At 42.2% G+C, this 24,666-nt stretch overlaps 1 protein-coding gene and 1 long non-coding RNA gene across 2 annotated transcripts in view; one reads left to right on the forward strand and one right to left on the reverse strand.

Moving 5' to 3' along the window:
• The window catches only part of LOC148997289 (uncharacterized), a 406,394-nt gene that overhangs the window by 209,692 nt on the left and 172,036 nt on the right, over positions 1-24,666 (forward strand). The gene's annotated exons all lie outside the window — the stretch shown is intronic.
• On the reverse strand, positions 6,341-8,683 carry LOC148997290 (uncharacterized). Its single transcript, XR_016146082.1, has 6 exons — positions 8,586-8,683; positions 8,069-8,123; positions 7,915-7,966; positions 7,758-7,801; positions 7,570-7,630; positions 6,341-7,467 (listed from the first exon to the last, which is right to left on the reverse strand). It is a non-coding gene; the product is annotated as an uncharacterized LOC148997290 (long non-coding RNA).

The raw sequence follows: 24,666 nt of genomic DNA on the forward strand, positions 1-24,666 counted from the left end.
TCACATTTTCCTCTGGAAATGTACATTCTAGTTAGTGGTGCTTGCTGAAAGCAAGGCAACACTATTACTATTGTGTTTTTTGAGCCGGCCCAAAAGTTTGGCACGCTACTCCTCCCGCAGTTTTTGTCACACACCCATGAATGAGGTCTCAAAACGTGCGGAATATTCGGGAATGGTGTGCTATGACTTTTCTAAGCGATCGGGGGTACGATGTTCGCCCGAAGGGCGAACAAATTTCCCAAAAATCCCATAGACTTAACATTGCGACAAACTTTGACGACTCATAGCTCCGAGCGAGAATTTCACAGAAGCCTGCGATTTACCACATTTGAAGAGGCTGACAGGCTCTGTAAGAACATACCTCACAATGGGGTAAAAGTTGCACCCCTGGGGGGCAGGAGCTGCCCAAATATTCCCCCATTGACCCCCATGTTATTTATTATTAGTGGTGCTTGCAAAGCAACACTATTGTTATCCTGCATACTTATTATTATTCTTCTTATTATTCCGGACACTTTTTTGTCCCGCTACTCCTCCCGCAGTTTTTGTCACAGACCCATGAATGAGGTGTCAAAACGTGCGGATTATTCGGGAATGGTGTGCTATGACTTTTCTAAGAGATCGGATGTACGATGTTCGCACAGCGGACCGAAAAGCGGCCAAAAAAGTCCCATTGACTTACATTGAAAAATTTTCAAAAATTCAAATCTCAACTGTCACTTTCTCACAGACACAAAAGGGCCTGACAGCCCTGCTGTCAGGCAGATGTCTCTCTCTCCCTAGGAGGATTTATTTTATCAAGCATCCAGTAAATAATGGCCTAAAATCTTCATAGTCACACCATAGCAACCAGTTATAGCACCCTAGCAACCGTGGGCGATAGGCACGAGGCCGCAGGCCTCGTGCCATACTAAATAACTCTATAAAAACTCTATAAAAACTCATTTTAGAGACTAAATAGTAATCATCTGTTAAAAAATACACGCCAACATCACAGACCACTGATTGAGGCATCAAATTGTGCGGATTATTGAGGAGAGGTGTGCTGTGACTTTTCGTAGCGATCGGTTGTACGATGTTCGTCTGGCGGGTGATAAATCGGCCGAAAAATGTCCCATAGACTTAACATTGGCACAAAATTTGTGAGATCATATCTTTTGACCAGTAGGTCATAGAGACTTGGGGTTGGGCTCTTTTGACTCGGCCTATCATGCAGCCAACAAGTAGTGAAATACTAACTTCATATTCACGCCCTAGCAACCACTTAGGGTAGCTTAGCAACCGTAAAACAACATATACAAGCCATATGTCAGCTACAGAAATTAGAAGAAAGATGGATTTTGACTTTTTTAACTTAGACTGTCAACTAGTCTTTAAATATCATCACATACACTGTATAATCACACCATAGCAACCATATAGAGTACCCTAGTAACCACCTGAAGACATGAATAAGCCATATCTCAGCTCTACAAAATAGAAGAAACATGGATTTTGACTTTTTTGATTCAGACTGTCAACTAGTCTTTAAATATTATCTCATAAATTGTATAATCACACCATAGCAACCATATAGGGTACCCTAGTAACCACACAAACACATGAATATGCCATTTCTCAGCCCCAAAATATCGTAGAGACATGGTTGTTGGCTCGTATGCAATTATTTGCCACACCATAGCAACCGGGTGGTGAGTTTTGCCACTGCAAGCACCACTTCACATTTTCCTCTGGAAATGTACATTCTAGTTAGTGGTGCTTGCTGAAAGCAAGGCAACACTATTACTATTGTGTTTTTTGAGTCGGCCCAAAAGTTTGGCGCGCTACTCCTCCCGCAGTTTTTGTCACACACCCATGAATGAGGTCTCAAAACGTGCGGAATATTCGGGAATGGTGTGCTATGACTTTTCTAAGCGATCGGGGGTACGATGTTCGCCCGAAGGGCGAACATATTTCCCAAAAATCCCATAGACTTAACATTGCGACAAACTTTGACGAATCATAGCTCCGAGCGAGGATTTCACAGAAGCCTGCGATTTACCACATTTGAAGAGGCTGACAGGCTCTGTAAGAAAATACCATACAATGGGGTAAAAGTTGCACCCCTGGGGGGCAGGAGCTGCCCAAATTTTCCCCATTGACCCCAATGTTATTTATTATTAGTGGTGCTTGCTGAAAGCAAGGCAACACTATTACTATTGTGTTTTTTGAGTCGGCCCAAAAGTTTGGCACGCTACTCCTCCCGCAGTTTTTGTCACACACCCATGAATGAGGTCTCAAAACGTGCGGAATATTCGGGAATGGTGTGCTATGACTTTTCTAAGCGATCGGGGGTACGATGTTCGCCCGAAGGGCGAACAAATTTCCCAAAAATCCCATAGACTTAACATTGCGACAAACTTTGACGACTCGTAGCTCCGAGCGAGAATTTCACAGAAGCCTGCGATTTACCACATTTGAAGAGGCTGACAGGCTCTGTAAGAACATACCTCACAATGGGGTAAAAGTTGCACCCCTGGGGGGCAGGAGCTGCCCAAATTTTCCCCATTGACCCCCATGTTGTTTATTATTCTTCTTCTTATTATTATTCTGGCCACTTTTTGGTTCGCTACTCCTCCCGCAGCTTTTGTCACAGACCCATGGGTGAGGCGTCAAATCGACCGGCTCATTTAGGAGAGGTGTGCTATGACTTTTCTAAGAGATCGGAGGTACGATGGTCGCCCCAGAGCCGAAAAACGGCCCAAAAAAATCCCATAGACTTAACATTGCGAAAAAATTTGACGAGTCATAGCTCTGAGCGAGGATTTCGCAGAAACCAGCAATTTACCACATTTGAAGAGGCTGACAGGCTCTGTAAGAAAATACCTCACAATGGGGTAAAAGTTGCACCCCTGGGGGGCAGGAGCTGCCCAAAATTTTGCCAAAATTCCCATAGACTTAACATTGCGAAAAAATTTGACGAGTCATAGCTCTGAGCGAGGATTTCGCAGAAACCAGCAATTTACCACATTTGAAGAGGCTGACAGGCTCTTTAAGAAAATACCTCACAATGGGGTAAAAGTTGCACCCCTTGGGGGCAGGAGCTCCCCAAATTTTTCCCATTGAAAATTTTCTAGTATAGCATTTTACTATTCCAGGAAAAAGTTTGGAGCACTCCTACGTCCACAGTTTTTGTCACAGACCCATGAATGAGGCATCAAATCGTGCGGCCTATTGAGGAGAAGTGTCCTATCACTTTTATCAGAGATCGGGGGTACGGTGTTCGACCCAGGGGCGAACAAATTTCCAAAAAATCCCATAGACTTAACATTGAGACAAACTTTGACGACTCGTAGCTCCAAACAAGGATTTCGGACAAACGTGAGATTTGCCACATTTGAAGAGGCTGGCAGGCTCTTTAAGAACATACCACACAATGGGGTAAAAGTTGTACCCCTGGGGGGCAGGAGCTGCCCAAAGTTTCCCCATTGACTTACTATGGTGAAGGACGTCCCATCAAATGCATGTGTTTTTCCTACTATGGTAAATTGCATAGGGATTTTGTATTGAACATAGCTCTGGATCACAGTGTCATAGAGACAAGGGGGCGGGCTCATTTTACTCAGACGACCAATCAGTCTCTCAGGATCATTGTGAAGCTATTAAGCCACGCCCTAGCAACCATTTAGAGCACCTTAGCAACAACTCCCATAGACTTCCATTAAAAGAGATCAAAGGGATATCTCAGGATATAAGTGTCATAGAAACATGAGGGTGGGCTCGTTTGACTTGGGCCAGCAAACAGCCAATCATGAAACACCTCAACAATTTCTGGCCATGCTCTAGCAACCATTATCGAGCACCTTAGCAACCAAAATCCAAAGTGGCATATCTTCCATTCTGAATGTCATAGAGGCATGGGAGTTGGTTTATATCATTCATACTGACAAGCAGCCTTTGGAGTTTCATGATTGACAGCTACCAAGCCACTCCCTAGCAACCAAATAGAGTACCCTAGCAACCATTTTGCAAGGCCTACATCTCTGCATCAGAACATCGTATAGAGATGGGGGTTGGTTTATACATTCACATTGACTTTGGAGCTTCATGATTGGAAGCTGCCAAGCCACTCCCTAGCAACCAAACAGAGTACCCTAGCAACCGTTTTGCAAGACCTATATCTCTGCATCAAAACATCGTATAGAGATGGGGGTAGGTTTATCCATTCACATTGACTTTGGAGCTTCATGATTGGCAGCTGCCAAGCCACTCCCTAGCAACCAAACAGAGTACCCTAGCAACCATTTTGTAACAGCTATATCTCAGCATCAGAACATTGTATCGCGATGGGGGTTGGGTCTTTTGACTCATGCTAGCACATAGAACTTTCAAAATGTTAAACATGCTAGCTGTGAATAGCTACATGCTAATATTGATTAGCTAAGTGCTAAATCATTCCATGAACATTATAAAAACTCTATAGTAACCATATGTGAACAATACCAACCACCTAGTAACACCATAGCAACCACCCAGAACACCCTAGCAACCACCTAGCAACACCATAGCAACCAACCAGAACACCCTAGCAACCGCCTAGCAACACCCTAGCAACCGCCTAGCAACCATCCAGAATACCTTAGCAACACCCTAGCAACCACCTAGCAACACTCTAGAAACCACCCAGAACACCCTAGCAACCGCCTAGCAACACCCTAGCAACCACCTAGAACATCCTAGCAACCACCTAGCAACACCCTAGCAACAACCCAGGACACCCTAGCAACCACCCAGAACACCCTAGCAACCACCTAGAAACAACCTAGCAACCATCCAGAACACCTTAGCAACACCCTAGCAACCACCTAGCAACACCTTAGCAACCACCCAGAACACCCTAACAACCACCTAGCAACACCCTAGCAACCACCCAGAGGTGTCAAATCGACCAGCTCGTTAAGGAGAGGTGTGCTATGACTTTTCTAAGAGATCGGGCGTACGATGCTTGTCTAGCGGGCGATAAATCGGCCGAAAAATCTCCCATAGACTTAACATTGGCACCAAATTTGTGAGATCATATCTTTTGAATAGAAGGTCATAGAGACTTGGGGTTGGGCTCATTTGACTCGGCCTATCATACAGCCAACAAGTAGTGACATAGTAACTTAATATTCACGCCCTAGCAACCACTTAGGGCAGCCTAGCAACCATAAAACAACATATACAAGCCATATCTCAGCTCCAGAAAATAGAAGAAACATGGATTTTGCCTTTTTTTGACTCAGACTGTCAACTAGTCTTTAAATATTAACTCATAAACTGTATAATCACACCATAGCAACCATATAGGGTACCCCAGTAACCCTACAAACACATGAATAAGACATGTCTCAGCTGAATAAACCATTTATCATCACAAAAACATCGTACAGACGTGTTTGGTGTCTCGTATGCAAAAATGTGCCACACTCTAGCAACCGAGCGAGCTTTTTGCCACTGCAAGCACCACTTCACATTTTCCTCTGGAAATGTACATTCTAGTGTTGTGAATACTATTCTCCAAGACAAAACTTTGGCACGCTACTCCTCCCGCATTTATTGTCGTAGATCCATGAATGTGGTGTCAAATCGACCCGGTCATTGAGGAGAGGTGTGCTATGACTTTTCTAAGCGATCGGTTGTACGATGTTCGTCTGGCGGGCGATAAATCGGACAGAAAAAGTCCCATAGACTTAACATTGGCACCAAATTTGTGAGATCATATCTTTTGACCAGAAGGTCGTAGAAACTTGGGGTTGGGCTCTTTGACTCGGCCTATCATGCAGCTAACAATTAGTGACATAATAACTTCATATTCATGCCCTAGCAACCACTTAGGGCAGCCTAGCACACTGCATGAAAAGTGGGATTTTCGTCCCCGTAAACTGCCGGAAATCTCCCTAATTTTCGGCAGTTAACGACAATTTACAGACTGTGAACGTCGCGTTCCACTGTGCCACATATTGACGGAAACGAACCATGACGTATGCATGCAGCGCTCGCGGAGGTGCGAATGGCCCTAATTAGCATATGAATAGCAGCACTGCGCGCGCCTTGCCAGAGAATGGCTTGAATTTCCTCACTCAGTATTGGTTGAAATTCACTACATTTAAACAAGAAAATCACTCGTGATTGGTTGGCAGATCTGTTACTATTGGTCAGCCGACATAAAATTATAATAATAATAATCATATATATATATATTCATGTTCATATGATATGCTATTATGTTGTTTATTCATGTCATTGTTATCCTATGGACTAAATTATTATTACCATCAAGGACATGAATTTATTGAGGAAAGGAACATTTGCCACATACTGTTTATTCAAAGAAATAGCTTTATTAGAACAAACACAAAACTATGTACACAGCATAGGAGAACATCTTTCAAAGCACAGAAAACATGTCCTCCACCCTCTGGAAACATGGGACAACATACATACATACAGCACTACAGTTATACAAATAAATCAATAATATATTGCATCTCTATTCAAAAATAAATTGCCCTGAATGGCATCAGAATTGGGCACCAGATATATCAAACACAATGTACAGTGGAGCCAGAATTATGAACGAATAATAAGGATGTAATTTAAAGGTATGGTTCACTTTGAAATAAATTTTTGATATGTTTTATCTTATCTCAAGGGCATCCAAGATGCAGGTGGTTTTGTTTCCACAGTATTTTCAATTTTGATATTTTTAGGTCAAGCTGTTGTTGTCTGTCAGTCATATAATGCGGGTCTATGGTCACCACCTCAAAGAGCATGCACAAAGAAGACCAAATTAAACATGATTTAATGACTCATAAATTAAGTACACAATGATTGACTAAGACACGAAATGAGCGTTTTGGGAAAGAAAACAAACAGTATTTATATTGTATAAATGTGTGTGTGTGTGTGTGTGTGTGTGTGTGTGTGTGTGTGTATATATATATATTTAGATATACACAAAATGCAATACATCTTAATATGTTTAGATCTTCACAGTAAAACTTCCGAAATCTGTGTAAACAATGAGTGACGTACCAGTGCAAGATCGCTTCTGGCGGTTTCCACCGCATGCGCAGATCATATATATATATATATACACACACTGTTCATTTTCTCACACAAACCGCTCGTCTCGTATCTTAAGCCATCAAGGTGTACTTACAGTTATGATTCATTAAATCATGTTTAATTTGTACTTCTCTGTGCATGCTCTTTTAAGAGATCCCCATAGACTTCCATTATATGACTGACTGATGCCCTTGACGTAAGCCAAAACATTTCAAAAAATAATTTCAAAGTGAACTATCCCTTTAAAACTCTTAATTCAAGTCCTGTAGGCTTGGCTCATCAGGGCGAAGTGAATTTAAGTCTTTGCGACACGTGCTTGAGGTTCACCTTGATGTACATACACCTCAGTGGCTGTGGAACCGAATTTCATGACCCCTTCTGCAAAGTTGAAAAAGACAAATGATTTAGATGTATGCAAAGGCAATCTGCCCCAAGTCCCCACATTTGTAAGCAAAAATATGTTTCTTCTGCATCCACTACCTGGTTTCCTTCAGGCGATGGCGGATGTCGACCAGTAGTTTCAGGACCTTTTTCTGGAACACTGAAATAAACGAACACATTTGGTGATGTTTACAATGCTCTAATTAGAATAACAAAGTTTGCTAGCTCACAAGAGAGAAGGTGTCTATTAAAAGTGTCTTCTCCACTGCCAATAGATCAACACTTACCACCAGGTTTCAGTCACTGCATCTCCCAGTCTCAGTCACTGCATCTATACCACAAAAAAAAAATGTGTTTTAAAAGTTATTATCAAATGATGAAACTGAACAGATTTATAACATATTTAAAAACTTGGTCAAACATTTATAACTGAATATAACATGCCATGTTCCAGTTCTCTTTGGCGTTTTCACCACTGTCTCACGCTCAAAGTCATCTATAAACACAGACGTTAATCCAAATTAGTTTAGTTTTACTTTTTATTTGACTGGGGTCTGTTCAAAAGAAAAGAGGATGAGATCACAACACGTAACGTTACCTTATTTAGGTGTTTTTTCTCCCATCAGCGAAGGACACCTCACTCCTAACAGCCCCTGAGAGACAAAACAAATCCCAAACATCTGAAGATTTCACTCATCACACAAAGTGATGCAATTTTACAAACAAGGATAGCCTACACTAGAGCATACAAGCACATTACGCGCTTTGTTTTAGGACCCTGGCACTTATTATTTTTTCATAATTTCTGACGATATTCAGAGTAAATGAGTTAGTTTGATTACTATCAAAGAATGGTAGCTAACTTGCAGCCAGATAACAACGTGCAACCCAACGTACAGTTTAGTGTCCCAAATTTGTTCAAATTGAAATGAAACAAAAAAAGAATTAAGAGCAGCAAGCTAACGCAAAACAAAAAACTGTTCCGTTAGGTTAACACCCTTGGACATTCGCGGCAGTAATCACAGCCGATTTGTGAAGTTTAAGACAAAAACGCTAAACTACCAAAAACTATAAGTAGACATGGACATAGAATTCACTAAGCTGGACGAACTTACCTTCAATTTAGAGGAAAAGATGGGTTCCCCAGCGATCAAGACGGCGAAGCAGGCTGAATATCTGTGTAGTTACTTTCTGCTTAAAAAACACGCCACATGCCTGGCACGTTGCCTCAGCCAATCAGAGTGGCTGACGTTACAGGTTGGATTATGACGATATGCTGCCTCAGCCAATCAGAGTTACGTTCACTGGTTTTTGACTCAGGTTGAAAGGCTGTCGTTGGCTGTCCTTTGACTTTTCTGCTGCTGTTAGTTCATTTTAAATTAGGAATAAGGTGGATATACCTAAATAGGCTACCATGAAATGTAAAAATACATATATGCATAAATAAATAACTTTATTAGGTTACTTAAATTAAATAAACCAGTCAAAAAAATTGTAAAAAACAAAAACAAAAAACATCTGTTTATAACTGTGAATTAACATCAAAGATGTTATCATATATTTTGAAAACTGCTTCCGTAAATGTTATGATGAATCTTATAATTTTATTAGGAAAATTTCATATTTATAAGAGTAAAATGAATAATTCTAAACCTTGTTTGAAGTTTTTTTTTTTTGGTCTAATTTTTAGTTTTCAGTATATTCTGTCTCTCAAATGTATCGATAAAAATGTAGTGATACAATTGTATTTGCTAAAGAATATTGAAGCTAATTGAAGCTAATTTTCTTTCTTTAAATAGTACAAATTACTGGTTTCTAACTTTCTCTTAAATCATAATATTATACACAATAGAGATAGTCCCTTTCCTGTTTTTATTTCATTTGTTCAATTCTGTCCTATTTGTATTTGTTTCTTATTTATTGTGAAATTATTATTTGTTGATTGTTATCTTTTTGGATGTCATGTTATTGTTGTAATTGTTGTGCATTATGTGCAATGTTCAAAAAACAAAAAAAACACAGCAATTAGGTTATACTGAGCCTGATCTTGTCTTAGAATGAAGTTATACCTTTCAGAAAAATGTTACCTGGGGTGAAACTCCCCTACCCTTATTTGCATGTGTATAGCTCACAGCATTTTCATTTACATGTCAAAGCCTCCTCTAGATTTAGGAGAAGGGGGGACAATGGGGGGACAACTGCCAAGCAAGGCCCACGTCAATTTCCGGCAATTCACAGCAGTTTTGAGTGTTACCTGTAAATTGCCGTGTGCAGTCGTAAACCTGAACTTCCACGACAATCTACAGTGCCGCTTACTGACGAAAATCCCACTTTTCATGCAGTGGCAACCATAAAACAACATATTCAAGACATATCTCATCTCCAGAAAATAGAAGAAACATGGATTATGCCTTTTTTTGACTCAGACTGTCAACTAGTCTTTAAATATCATCTTATAAACTGTATAAGCACACCATAGCAACCATGTAGGGTACCCTAGTAACCACACAAACACACGAATAAGCCATATCTCAGCCCCAGAACATCGTACACACATGATTGTTGGCTCGTATGCAATCCTGTACCACACCCTAGCAACCGGGTGGTGAGTTTTGCCACTGCAAGCACCACTTCACATTTTCCTCTGGAAATGTACATTCTAGTTAGTGGTGCTTGCTGAAAGCAAGGCAACACTATTACTATTGTGTTTTTTGAGTCGGCCCAAAAGTTTGGCACGCTACTCCTCCCGCAGTTTTTGTCACACACCCATGAATGAGGTCTCAAAACGTGCGGAATATTCGGGAATGGTGTGCTATGACTTTTCTAAGCGATCGGGGGTACGATGTTCGCCCGAAGGGCGAACATATTTCCCAAAAATCCCATAGACTTAACATTGCGACAAACTTTGACGACTCATAGCTCCGAGCGAGAATTTCACAGAAGCCTGCGATTCACCACATTTGAAGAGGCTGACAGGCTCTGTAAGAACATACCTCACAATGGGGTAAAAGTTGCACCCCTGGGGGGCAGGAGCTGCCCAAATTTTCCCCCATTGACTCCCATGTTATTTATTATTAGTGGTGCTTGCTGAAAGCAAGGCAACACTATTACTATTGTGTTTTTTGAGTCGGCCCAAAAGTTTGGCACGCTACTCCTCCCGCAGTTTTTGTCACACACCCATGAATGAGGTCTCAAAACGTGCGGATTATTCGGGAATGGTGTGCTATGACTTTTCTAAGCGATCGGGGGTACGATGTTCGCCCGAAGGGCGAACAAATTTCCCAAAAATCCCATAGACTTAACATTGCGACAAACTTTGACGACTCATAGCTCCGAGCGAGAATTTCACAGAAGCCTGCGATTCACCACATTTGAAGAGGCTGACAGGCTCTGTAAGAACATACCTCACAATGGGGTAAAAGTTGCACCCCTGGGGGGCAGGAGCTGCCCAAATATTCCCCCATAGACCCCCATGTTATTTATTATTCTTCTTATTATTCTGGCCACTTTTTGGTTCGCTACTCCTCCCGCAGATTTTGTCACAGACCCATGGGTGAGGTGTCAAATCGACCGGCTTATTTAGGAGAGGTGTGCTATGACTTTTCTAAGCGATCGGGGGTACGATGTTCGCCCCAGGGGCGAAAAACGGCCAAAAAAAATCCCATAGACTTAACATGGCGAAAAAATTTGACGAGTCATAGCTCTGAGATCGGATTTCGCAGAAACTTGCAATTTACCACATTTGAAGAGGCTGACAGGCTCTTTAAGAAAATACCTCACAATGGGGTAAAAGTTGCACCCCTGGGGGGCAGGAGCTCCCCAAATTTTTCCCATTGAAAATTTTCTAGTATAGCATTTTACTATTCCAGGAAAAAGTTTGGAGCACTCCTACGTCCACAGTTTTTGTCACAGACCCATGAATGAGGCATCAAATCGTGCGGCCTATTGAGGAGAAGTGTCATATCACTTTTATCAGAGATCGGGGGTACGGTGTTCGACCCAGGGGCGAACAAATTTCCAAAAAATCCCATAGACTTAACATTGAGACAAACTTTGACGACTCGTAGCTCCAAACAAGGATATCGGACAAACGTGAGATTTGCCACATTTGAAGAGGCTGGCAGGCTCTTTAAGAACATACCACACAATGGGGTAAAAGTTGCACCCCTGGGGGGCAGGAGCTGCCCAAAGTTTCCCCATTGACTTACTATGGTGAAGGACGTCCCATCAAATGCATGTGTTTTTCCTACTATGGTAAATTGCATAGGGATTTTGTATTGAACATAGCTCTGGATCAGAGTGTCATAGAGACAAGGGGGCGGGCTCATTTTACTCAGATGACCAATCAGTCTCTCAGGATCATTGTGAAGCTATTAAGCCACGCCCTAGCAACCATTTAGAGCACCTTAGCAACAACTCCCATAGACTTCCATTGAAAGAGATCAAATGGATATCTCAGGATATAAGTGTCATAGAAACATGAGGGTGGGCTCGTTTGACTTGGGCCAGCAAACAGCCAATCCTGAATCACCTCAACACTTACTGGCAACGCCCTAGCAACCATTGTAGAGCACCTTAGCAACCAAAATCCAAAGAGGGATATCTTCCATTCTGAATGTCATAGAGGCATGGGAGTTGTATTATATCATTCATACTGACAAGCAGCCTTTGGAGATTCATGATTGGCAGCTGCCAAGCCACTCCCTAGCAACCAAACAGAGTACCCAGCAACCATTTTGCAAGACCTATATCTCTGCATCAAAACATTGTATAGAGATGGGGGTTGGTTTATACATTCACATTGACTTTGGAGCTTCATGATTGGCAGCTGCCAAGCCACTCCCTAGCAACCAAACAGAGTACCCTAGCAACCGTTTTGCAAGACCTATATCTCTGCCTCAAAACATCGTATAGAGATGGGGGTTGGTTTAAACATTCACATTGACTTTGGAGCTTCATGATTGGCAGCTGCCAAGCCACTCCCTAGCAACCAAACAGAGTACCCTAGCAACCATTTTGTAAGACCTATATCTCTGCATCAAAACATTGTATAGAGATGCTGGTTGGCTCTTTTTACTCATGCTAGCAAACATGACTTGCTACATGCTACACATGCTAGCAGAGAATAGCTACATGCTAATATTGATTAGCTAAGTGCTAAATCATGCCAAGAAAATGCTACAAACTTCATAGTAACCATCTGTGACAACTACCAACCACCTATACCAGAACATCCTAGCAACCTCCTAGCAACAACCTAGCAACCACCCAGAACACGCTAGCAACACCCTAGCAACCACCCAGAATACCCTAGCAACCGCCTTACAACACCATAGCAACCACCCAGAACACCCTAGCAACCACCAAGAACACCCTAGCAACCACCCAGAATACCCTAGCAACCACCTAGCAACACCCTAGCAACCACTCAGAACACCCTAGCAACTGCCTAGCAACACCCTAGCAACCACCCAGAACACCCTAGCAACCACCCAGAACACACTAGCAACCACCTAGCAACACCCTAGCAACCACCCAGAATACCCTAACAACCGCCTAGCAACCACCCAGAACACCATAGCAACCAGCCATAACACCCTAGCAACCGGGTGGTGAGTTTTGCCACTGCAAGCACCACTTCACATTTTCCTCTGGAAATGTACATTCTAGTTAGTGGTGCTTGCTGAAAGCAAGGCAACACTATTACTATTGTGTTTTTTGAGTCGGCCCAAAAGTTTGGCACGCTACTCCTCCCGCAGTTTTTGTCACACACCCATGAATGAGGTCTCAAAACGTGCGGAATATTCGGGAATGGTGTGCTATGACTTTTCTAAGCGATCGGGGGTACGATGTTCGCCCGAAGGGCGAACAAATTTCCCAAAAATCCCATAGACTTAACATTGCGACAAACTTTGACGAATCATAGCTCCGAGCGAGAATTTCACAGAAGCCTGCGATTTACCACATTTGAAGAGGCTGGCAGGCTCTGTAAGAAAATACCATACAATGGGGTAAAAGTTGCACCCCTGGGGGGCAGGAGCTGCCCAAATTTTCCCCATTGACCCCAATGTTATTTATTATTCTTATTCTTATTCTTATTCTTATTGTTCCGCCGTTTTTTGGTTCGCTACTCCTCCCGCAGATTTTGTCACAGACCCATGGGTGAGGTGTCAAATCGACCAGCTCATTAAGGAGAGGTGTGCTATGACTTTTCTAAGCGATCGGGGGTACGATGGTCGCCCCAGGGGCGAAAAACAGCCCAAAAAAAAATCCCATAGACTTAACATGGCGAAAAAATTTGACGAGTCATAGCTCTGAGCGAGGATTTCGCAGAAACTTGCAATTTACCACATTTGAAGAGGCTGACAGGCTCTGTAAGAAAATACCATACAATGGGGTAAAAGTTGCACCCCTGGGGGGCAGGAGCTCCCCAAAAATTTTTCCCGTTGAAATTTTCTAGTATAGCATTTTACTATTCCAGGAAAAAGTTTGGAGCACTCCTACGTCCACATTTTTTGTCACAGACCCATGAATGAGGCATCAAATCGTGCGGCCTATTGAGGAGAAGTGTCAAATGAATTTTATAAGAGATCAGGGGTACGGTGCTCGCCCCAGGGGCGAACAAATTTCCAAAAAATCCCATAGACTTAACATTGAGACAAACTTTGACGACTCATAGCTCCGAACAACGATTTCGGAAAAATGTGTGATTTTCCACATTTGAAGAGGCTTGCAGGCTCTGTAAGAATATACCTCACAATGGGGTAAAAGTTGCACCCCTGGGGGGCAGGAGCTGCCCAAAGTTTTCCCCATTGACTTACTATGGTGAAGGACGTCCCATCAAATGCATGTGTTTTTCCTACTATGGTAAATTGCATAGGGATTTTGTATTGAACATAGCTCTGGATCACAGTGTCATAGAGACAAGGGGGCGGGCTCATTTTACTCAGACGACCAATCAGTCTCTCAGGATCATTGTGATGCTATCAAGCCACGCCCTAGCAACCATATAGAGCACCTTAGCAACAACTCCCATAGACTTCCATTGAAAGAGATCAAAGGGATATCTCCGGATAGAAGTGTCATAGAAACACAAGGGTGGTCTCGTTTGACTCGGGGTAGCAAACAGCCAATCATGAATCACCTCAACAATTTCTGGCCACACCCTAGCAACCATTATCGAGCACCTTAGCAACCAAATTTTAAAGAGGGATATCTTCCATTGTGAATGTCATACAGGCTTGGGAGTTGTATTATATCAATTATACTGACAAGCAGCCTTTGGAGATTCATGATTGGCAGCTGCCAAGCCACTCCCTAGCAACCAAAAAGAGTACCCTAGCAACCATTTTGCAAGGCCTACATCTCTGCATCAGAACATCGTATAGAGATGGGGGTTGGTTTATACATTCACATTGACTTTGGAGCTTCATGATTGGAAGCTGCCAAGCCACTCCCTAGCAACCAAACAGAGTACCCTAGCAACCGTTTTGCAAGACCTATATCTCTGCATCAAAACATCGTATAGAGATGGGGGTTGGTTTAAACATTCACATTGACTTTGGAGCTTCATGATTGGCAGCTGCCAAGCCACTCCCTAGCAACCAAACAGAGTACCCTAGCAACCGTTTTTCAAGACCTATATCTCTGCATCAAAACATCGTATAGAGATGGGGTTTGGCTCTTTTTACTCATGTTAGCAAACATGACTTGCTACATGCTACACATGCTAGCAGTGAATAGCTACATGCTAATATTGATTAGCTAAGTGCTAAATCATGCCATGAATGTTATAAAAACTCTATAGTAACCATATGTGAACACTACCAACCACCTAGTAACACCATAGCAACCACCCAGAATACCATAGCAACCACCTAGCAACACCCTAGCAACCACCAAGAATACCCTAGCAACCACCTAGCAACACCCTAGCAACCACACAGAACACCCTAGCAACCGCCTAGCAACACCCTAGCAACCACACAGAACACCCTAGCAACCACCCAGAACACCCTAGCAACCACCTACCAATACCCTAGCAACCATCTATAACACCCTAGCAACCACCCAGAACACCCTAGCAACCGCCTAGCAACACCCTGGCAACCACATAGAACACCCTAGCAACCACATAGCCACACTCTAGCAACCACCTAGAACACCCTAGCAACCACCTAGCAACACCCTGGCAACCATCTATAACACCCTAGAAACCACCTAGAACACCTTAGCAACCACCTAGCAACACCCTAGCAACCACTCAGAACACCCTAGCAACCACCTAGCAACACCATAGCAACCACCCAGAACACCCTAGCAACCGCCTAGCAACACCCTAGCAACCACACAGAACACCCTAGCAACCACCTAGCAACACCCTAGCAACCACCCAGAACACCCTAGCAACCACCCAGAACACCCTAGCAACCGAGCGAGCTTTTTGCCACTGCAAGCACCACTTCACATTTTCCTCTGGAAATGTACATTCTAGTTAGTGGTGCTTGCTGAAAGCAAGGCAACACTATTACTATTGTGTTTTTTGAGTCGGCCCAAAAGTTTGGCACGCTACTCCTCCCGCAGTTTTTGTCACACACCCATGAATGAGGTCTCAAAACGTGCGGAATATTCGGGAATGGTGTGCTATGACTTTTCTAAGCGATCGGGGGTACGATGTTCGCCCGAAGGGCGAACAAATTTCCCAAAAATCCCATAGACTTAACATTGCGACAAACTTTGACGACTCATAGCTCCGAGCGAGAATTTCACAGAAGCCTGCGATTTACCACATTTGAAGAGGCTGACAGGCTCTGTAAGAAAATACCTCACAATGGGGTAAAAGTTGCACCCCTGGGGGGCAGGAGCTGCCCAAATATTCCCCCATAGACCCCCATGTTATTTATTAGTGGTGCTTGCTGAAAGCAAGGCAACACTATTACTATTGTGTTTTTTGAGTCGGCCCAAAAGTTTGGCACGCTACTCCTCCCGCAGTTTTTGTCACACACCCATGAATGAGGTCTCAAAACGTGCGGATTATTCGGGAATGGTGTGCTATGACTTTTCTAAGCGATCGGGGGTACGATGTTCGCCCGAAGGGCGAACATATTTCCCAAAAATCCCATAGACTTAACATTGCGACAAACTTTGACGACTCATAGCTCCGAGCGAGGATTTTGCAGAAGCCTGCGATTTACCACATTTGAAGAGGCTGACAGGCTCTGCAAGAACATACCTCACAATTGGGTAAAAGTTGCACCCCTGGGGGGCAGGAGCTGCCCAAATTTTCCCCATAGACCCCAATGTTATTTATTATTCTTATTAGTGGTGCTTGCTGAAAGCAAGGCAACACTATTACTATTGTGTTTTTTGAGTCGGCCCAAAAGTTTGGCACGCTACTCCTCCCGCAGTTTTTGTCACACACCCATGAATGAGGTCTCAAATCGTGCAGAATATTCGGGAATGGTGTGCTATGACTTTTCTAAGCGATCGGGGGTACGATGTTCGCCCGAAGGGCGAACAAATTTCCCAAAAATCCCATAGACTTAACATTGCGACAAACTTTGACGACTCATAGCTCCGAGCGAGGATTTCACAGAAGCCTGTGATTTACCACATTTGAAGAGGCTGACAGGCTCTGTAAGAACATACCTCACAATGGGGTAAAAGTTGCACCCCTGGGGGGCAGGAGCTGCCCAAATTTTCCCCCATTGACCCCAATGTTATTTAAAATTTCTAGTATAGCATTATACTATTCCAGGAAAAAGTTTGGCGCACTCCTACGTCCACAGTTTTTGTCACAGACCCATGAATGAGGCATCAAATCGTGCGGCCTATTGAAGAGAAGTGTCCTATCACTTTTATCAGAGATCGGGGGTACGGTGTTCGACCCAGGGGCGAACAAATTTCCAAAAAATCCCATAGACTTAACATTGAGACAAACTTTGACGACTCATAGCTCCGAACAACGATTTCGGAAAAATGTGTGATTTTCCACATTTGAAGAGGCTTGCAGGCTCTGTAAGAATATACCTCACAATGGGGTAAAAGTTGCACCCCTGGGGGGCAGGAGCTGCCCAAACTTTTCCCCATTGACTTACTATGGTGAAGGACGTCCCATCAAATGCATGTGTTTTTCCTACTATGGTAAATTGCATAGGGATTTTGTATTGAACATAGCTCTGGATCACAGTGTCATAGAGAGAAGGGGGCGGGCTCATTTTACTCAGACGACCAATCAGTCTCTCAGGATCATTGTGAAGCTATTAAGCCACGCCCTAGTAACCATTTAGAGCACCTTAGCAACAACTCCCATAGACTTCCATTAAAAGAGATCAAAGGGATATCTCAGGATATAAGTGTCATAGAAACATGAGGGTGGTCTCGTTTGACTTGGTCCAGCAAACAGCCAATCCTGAATTACCTCAACACTTACTGGCAGTGCCCTAGCAACCATTATCGAGCACCTTAGCAACCAAAATCCTAAGAGGGATATCTTCCATTCTGAATGTCATAGAGGCATGGGAGTTGGTTTATATAATTCATACTGACAAGCAGCCTTTGGAGTTTCATGATTGGCAGCTGCCAAGCCACTCCCTAGCAACCAAACAGAGTACCCCAGCAACCATTTTTCAAGACCTATATCTCTGCATCAAAACATCGTAAAGAGATGGGGGTTGGTTTATACATTCACATTGACTTTGGAGGTTCATGATTGGCAACTGCCAAGCCACTCCCTAGCAACCAAACAGAGTACCCTAGCAACCGTTTTTCAAGACCTATATCTCTGCATCAAAACATCGTATAGAGATGGGGTTTGGCTCTTTTTACTCATGTTAGCAAACATGACTTGCTACATGCTACACATGCTAGCAGTGAATAGCTACATGCTAATATTGATTAGCTAAGTGCTAAATCATGCCATGAATGTTATAAAAACTCTATAGTAACCATATGTGAACACTACCAACCACCTAGTAACACCATAGCAACCACCCAGAATACCATAGCAACCACCTAGCAACACCATATTAACCACCCAGAACACCCTAGCAACCGCCTAGCAACACCCTAGCAACCACCCAGAACACCCTAGCAACCACCAAGAATACCCTAGCAACCACCTAGCAACACCCTAGCAACCACACAGAACACCCTAGCAACCGCCTAGCAACACCCTAGCAACCAACCAGAACACCTAGCAACACCCTAGCAACCACCCAGAACACCCTAGCAACCACCTACCAAAACCCTAGCAACCACCCAGAACACCCTAGCAACCGAGCGAGCTTTTTGCCACTGCAAGCACCACTTCACATTTTCGTCTGGAAATGTACATTCTAGTGTTGTGAATACTATTCTCCAAGACAAAACTTTGGCACGCTACTCCTTCCGCATTTATTGTCGTAGATCCATGAATGTGGTGTCAAATCGACCCAGTCATTGAGGAGAGGTGTGCTATGACTTTTCTAAGCGATCGGTTGTACGATGTTCGTCTGGCGGGCGATAAATCAACCGAAAAAAGTCCCATAGACTTAACATTGGCACCAAATTTGTGAGATCATATCTTTTGACCAGAAGGTCATAGAGACTTGGGGTTGGGCTCATTTGACTCAGCCTATCATGCAGCCAACAAGTAGTGACATAGTAACTTCATATTCACGCCCTAGCAACCACTTAGGTCAGCCTAGCAACCATAAAACAACATATTCAAGCCATATCTCAGCTCCAGAAAATAGAAGAAACATGGATATTGCCTTTTTTTGACTCAGACTGTCAACTAGTCTTTAAATATTAACTCATAAACTGTATAATCACACCATAGCAACCATATAGGGTACCCTAGTAACCCTACAAACACATGAATAAGCCACATCTCAGCACCAGAACATCGTACAGACATGGTTGTTGCCTCATATGCAATTCTGTGCCACACTCTAGCAACCGAGCGAGCTTTTTGCCACTGCAAGCACCACTTCACATTTTCCTCTGGAAATGTACATTCTAGTTATTCTTATTCTTCTTCCGGACACTTTTTCGGCACGCTACTCCTCCCGCAGTTTTTGTCACAGACCCATGAATGAGTTGTCAAAACGTGCGGCCTGTTCGGGAATGGTGTGCTATGACTTTTCTAAGCGATCAGGGGTACGATGGTCGCCCCAGGGGCGAAAAACGGCCCAAAAAATCCCATAGACTTAACATTACGACAAATTTTGGCGACTCATAGCTCTGAGCGAGAATTTCGCAGAAATGTGTAATTTACCACATTTGAAGAGGGTGGCAGGCTCTGTAAGAAAATACCTCACAATGGGGTAAAAGTTGCACCCCTTGGGGGCAGGAGCTCCCCAAATATTTTTCCCATTGAAATTTTCTAGTATAGCATTTTACTATTCCAGGAAAAAGTTTGGAGCACTCCTACGTCCACAGTTTTTGTCACAGACACATAAATGAGGCATCAAATCGTGCGGCCTATTGAGGAGAAGTGTCATATGAATTTTATAAGAGATCAGGGGTACGGTGTTCGCCCCAGGGGCGAACAAATTTCCAAAAAATCCCATAGACTTAACATTGAGACAAACTTTGACGACTCGTAGCTCCGAACGAGGATTTCGGACAAATGTGTGATTTGCCACATTTGAAGAGGCTGGCAGGCTCTTTAAGAACATACCTCACAATGGGGTAAAAGTTGCACCCCTGGGGGGCAGGAGCTGCCCAAAGTTTTCCCCATTGACTTACTATGGTGAGGGACGTCCCATCAAATGCATGTGTTTTTCCTACTATGGTAAATTGCATAGGGATTTTGTATTGAACATAGCTCTGGATCACAGTGTCATAGAGACAAGGGGGCGGTCTCATTTTACTCAGACGACCAATCAGTCTCTCAGGATCATTGTGAAGCTATTAAGCCACGCCCTAGCAACCATTTAGAGCACCTTAGTAACAACTCCCATAGACTTCCATTAAAAGAGATCAAAGGGATATCTCAGGATAGAAGTGTCATAGAAACATGAGGGTGGGTTCGTTTGACTCGGGCCAGCAAACAGCCAATCATGAATCACCTCAACACTTTCTGGCCATGCCCTAGCAACCATTGTCGAGCACCTTAGCAACCAAAATCTAAAGAGGGATATCTTCCATTCTGAATGTCACAGAGGCATGGGAGTTGTATTATATCAATCATACTGACAGGCAGCCTTTGGAGATTCATGTTTGGCAGCTGCCAAGCCACTACCTAGCAACCAAACAGAGTACCCTAGCAACCATTTTACAAGAACTACATCTCTACATCAGAACATCGTATAGAGATTGGGGTTGGTTTATATCATTCATACTGACAAGCAGCCTTTGGAGTTTCATGATTGGCAGCTGCCAAGCCATTCCCTAGCAACCAAAAACAGTACCCTAGCAACCATTTTGTAAGACTTATATCTCTGCACCAAAACATCGTATAGAGATGGGGGTTGGTTTATACATTCACATTGACTTTTGAGCTTCATGATTGGCAGCTGCCAAGCCACTCCCTAGCAACCAAACAGAGTACCCTAACAACCATTTTGTAAGACCTACATCTCTGCATCAAAACATCGTATAGAGATGGGGGTTGGCTCTTTTCACTCATGCTAGCACACAGAACTTTCAAAATGCTAAACATGCTAGCTGTGAATAGCTACATGCTAATATTGATTAGCTAAGTGCTAAATCATGCCATGAACATCATAAAAAACTCTATAGTAACCATATGTGAACACTACCAACCACCTAGTAACACCATAGCAACCACCCAGAATACCATAGCAACCACCTAAAATACCATAGCAACCACCCATAACACCCTAGCAACCACCTAGCAGCACCCTAACAACCACCCAGAACACCATAGCAACCGCCTAGCAACCACCCAGAACACCCTAGCAACCACCCATAATAAGCTTGCAACCACCTAGCAACCATCCAGAATACCCTAGCAACACCCTCGCAACCACCCAGAACACCCTAGCAACCACCCAGAAGACCCTAGCAACCGCCTACGAACACCCTAGCAACCACCTAGCAACACCCCAGCAACCACCCAGAACACTCTAGCAACCACCTAGCAACACCCTAGCAACCACCCAGAACACCCTAGCAACCACCTAGCAACCACCCAGAAAACCCTAGCAACCACCCATAATACCCTAGCAACCACCTAGCAACCATCTAGAACACATTAGCAACCCCCTAGCAACCACCTAGCAACACCCTAGCAACCACTCAGAACACCCTAATCACAGCCGTAGGTAATAACAGCGTGCTGATATACAGTAATATCACACAACTACGAGTGTGATATTGTGTTTATACAATAATTTGACGGTACACGTGAGTAAATAAATATGAAACAACAACAGACAACTAATTTTAGTTTTTTTCTCCTTTTTTAATCATTACTTGAATAAAACATTTAAATATAGAGACAATATTATATAGATGCATTTTAAAGTGCAATTACATTAATAAGGTAAATAATATAGGTTGATTATTTTTATTATTAAAATATATAATTTAAACATTAACTCAATTTCATGTGTTTTACTAACAGCTAGGTGTTTTAATAAAAACTGCAAGAAAGTGATGATAAATTGGTGGCTGAGTTAAAAATATTCATAGATCATCTTTAGGCTGCGTAGTCATTTGAATGCAATTATAACCATTGATAGACATAATAAAGACTATATGATCAATGATCATAACGGTCGCCTGAGGGCGCTCAACGTCTTCCGTGAGTGTGAGTTTCTCACAACAAAAAACTCAAATTTACTAAAAATAATAAATATATAAAGTAATAATTTACCATTGTTAAGTTCTGGGGTTTTTTTTTCAAACCTTTCACACATAAGTTTAAAATATTTAAAGTTTTTCCAGGTGACCATTATTTAGAAACTGACACTTTAATGTTTCCATGGTGACTTGTCATTGCTTATCACGTGACACACCGCGTCCACAGACGTCAGTGTGTGTATTTTACAAACTCAAAATTTATATTTGCTGGTACTTATGTGTATTTAAATGTCTGAAACATAAAATAAACACTACGTGGTCGAAAATACACTTGTGATACATTTCATTTCGTCCACTCCTTGCAGATTAGTGAATCAATGAGCGGTTTCGGACACATTCGAACCATAGATTCGAACTCGGTATTTCCGAGTCATATTAAAGATTTGTTCACACTGAACGAATCGTTCATGATGACCGATTCATCACTGCAAGGTGCGATGTTATTGGTTGTACAATCAAAGCTCGCTGCTGATTGGCTGCGAGATCGACTCTTCAACGGAGCAGAGCTGATGAACGGCCCACATTATTCTCTTCAGGTAAGTGGAGCGGTCGATCTCATATGCTGTTTTATAAAGCCTTGTATTGTCAAATTCAGCTCTTTATTTGAATTAAAAATAGGTAATATTATTCTTATTATAATATGAATAATATTGTATAATATAATATGAATAATATATAAAAATAATATTGTTTTTGTTAACATTTGAAGCTACATTTCTCTCTGTAAAGAGAAGAATGCATGAAAAGTTAACGTTATGTGTACAGCTAGAACACTATCATTCAAACATGATATTTGTGTGTGTCTGATGGATATTACTCTCTTTGAGTTTTGCTGTTTAGCTTATATTAGCTTAATCACTGTGTGATGAGTTCATTTTGGCGCTTATTTTAAGCTAATACAGCATCCTCACTATCTTTAGTTTACTTGGTGATGTAATATACTTGTGGTATAATCTCCGTTATTTTACTTTCATGCATAGATATTTGAATGAAAATTGTCGACTGCTGCTGGTCGCTTATGTCAAAGGCAGCGTCAAAGTTTCTGCATCTTACAGTTCGGCCTAATCAAAGGCCAACATTAGTCGGTGAAGAATCCGGTGACAACCGATTCCAGTGCTCACTGACAGAATTCTCTATTCATAAACAACAAAGTGCACATGTAAGAAATTAATTTTGCTCTAGTTTGCTTTATTTAATATAACGGGAGTTCCATGAGTGTTTTACTGGCTAACTTAATATGTCGTGAGGGAGGGAACCTTGCTTTCGCGCCTTGCGGTCACATGGTTGATGGTATATCTGCGCCATTTGTTACACAAATCATGCTTTGAGCAGCACAGCCAATCACATGCGTTTCTGCTGAGTTTAAAAAAGCAACGTCCAATCAAAGGAGGTTAGATTAGTCTCCGGTGAAGAATTCCAGTGAGAACTGATTTCAGTGCGTGCTCACTGATAGAATGATCTAGGCCTAACCACAGTGCAAATATAATGTAAGATTTTCATTTTACACTGTAGATCGCTTTGTTTCATGGGTTTTCCTGTATTTAAATGATTTTATAAAAGCCTTATTTGATCGGTGATTGATGTGCATGACTGCTGCGCATTTAGGGGGCGCTTATTTACACATTTATTTGACAATGTGTAGATTTTTTTTTTTTTTTTTTAGAAAATTACCAAAAATGTAGAAATTGCCAAAAACATCATTTCGATTTGACTGGAGTGAGTTGAAAATGTTCAGCAATGAAAGTTCAATTTAAATGGGTTATGAGTGTGGTGATGAGTTTTATGACACTCTTGTTTCTCTGTTTCAGAATACTGTTTTCATTCCTTACTGCATTTTGAGGTAAGGGTTTAATTTATGGACATGGCCACATACAAAATGTTTCAGATTGGTCTTCTTGATAAGAAAATCGTTCAAAAATTAAGCTATAAAAACTGTTTTGTTTATGAAACAAATAATTAATTACCAAACCGTTCTCCAAACCACTGGTCCTATATAGTAAAACTGGATGGATGGACAGTCCACTACAGGTTTTAGGCCACATATTTTACTTAAATCTGGTTCTTGAAAATATGATAGAATTTCAAGGGGGGGAAAAAACATTATTGAGATACATTTCATAAATTATATTCTATACAGTAAAATAATGAATATAGAACATGCAAAGAAATTATGCATAGTTGACTCGAGTTTACTAATTTTTCATTATGTTGTCATCGTTGTTTTTCAGACTGACTGATCAGAGCACATTTTCTGCTGCACTTATCTCCTTGGTTAGTATATGGTTTCTTAATCTGTACTATGACATTTTTATTACATCACCATAATTGTAGTCCCTGTGCCCTAATATGTCTGGTTCTGTTTTGTTTCTTTGCAGGTTCCTT

Source organism: Pimephales promelas, chromosome 2 (genome assembly GCF_988280905.1).
Source record: "Pimephales promelas chromosome 2, fPimPro1.hap1.1, whole genome shotgun sequence".
Lineage (NCBI taxonomy): Eukaryota > Metazoa > Chordata > Actinopteri > Cypriniformes > Leuciscidae > Pimephales > Pimephales promelas.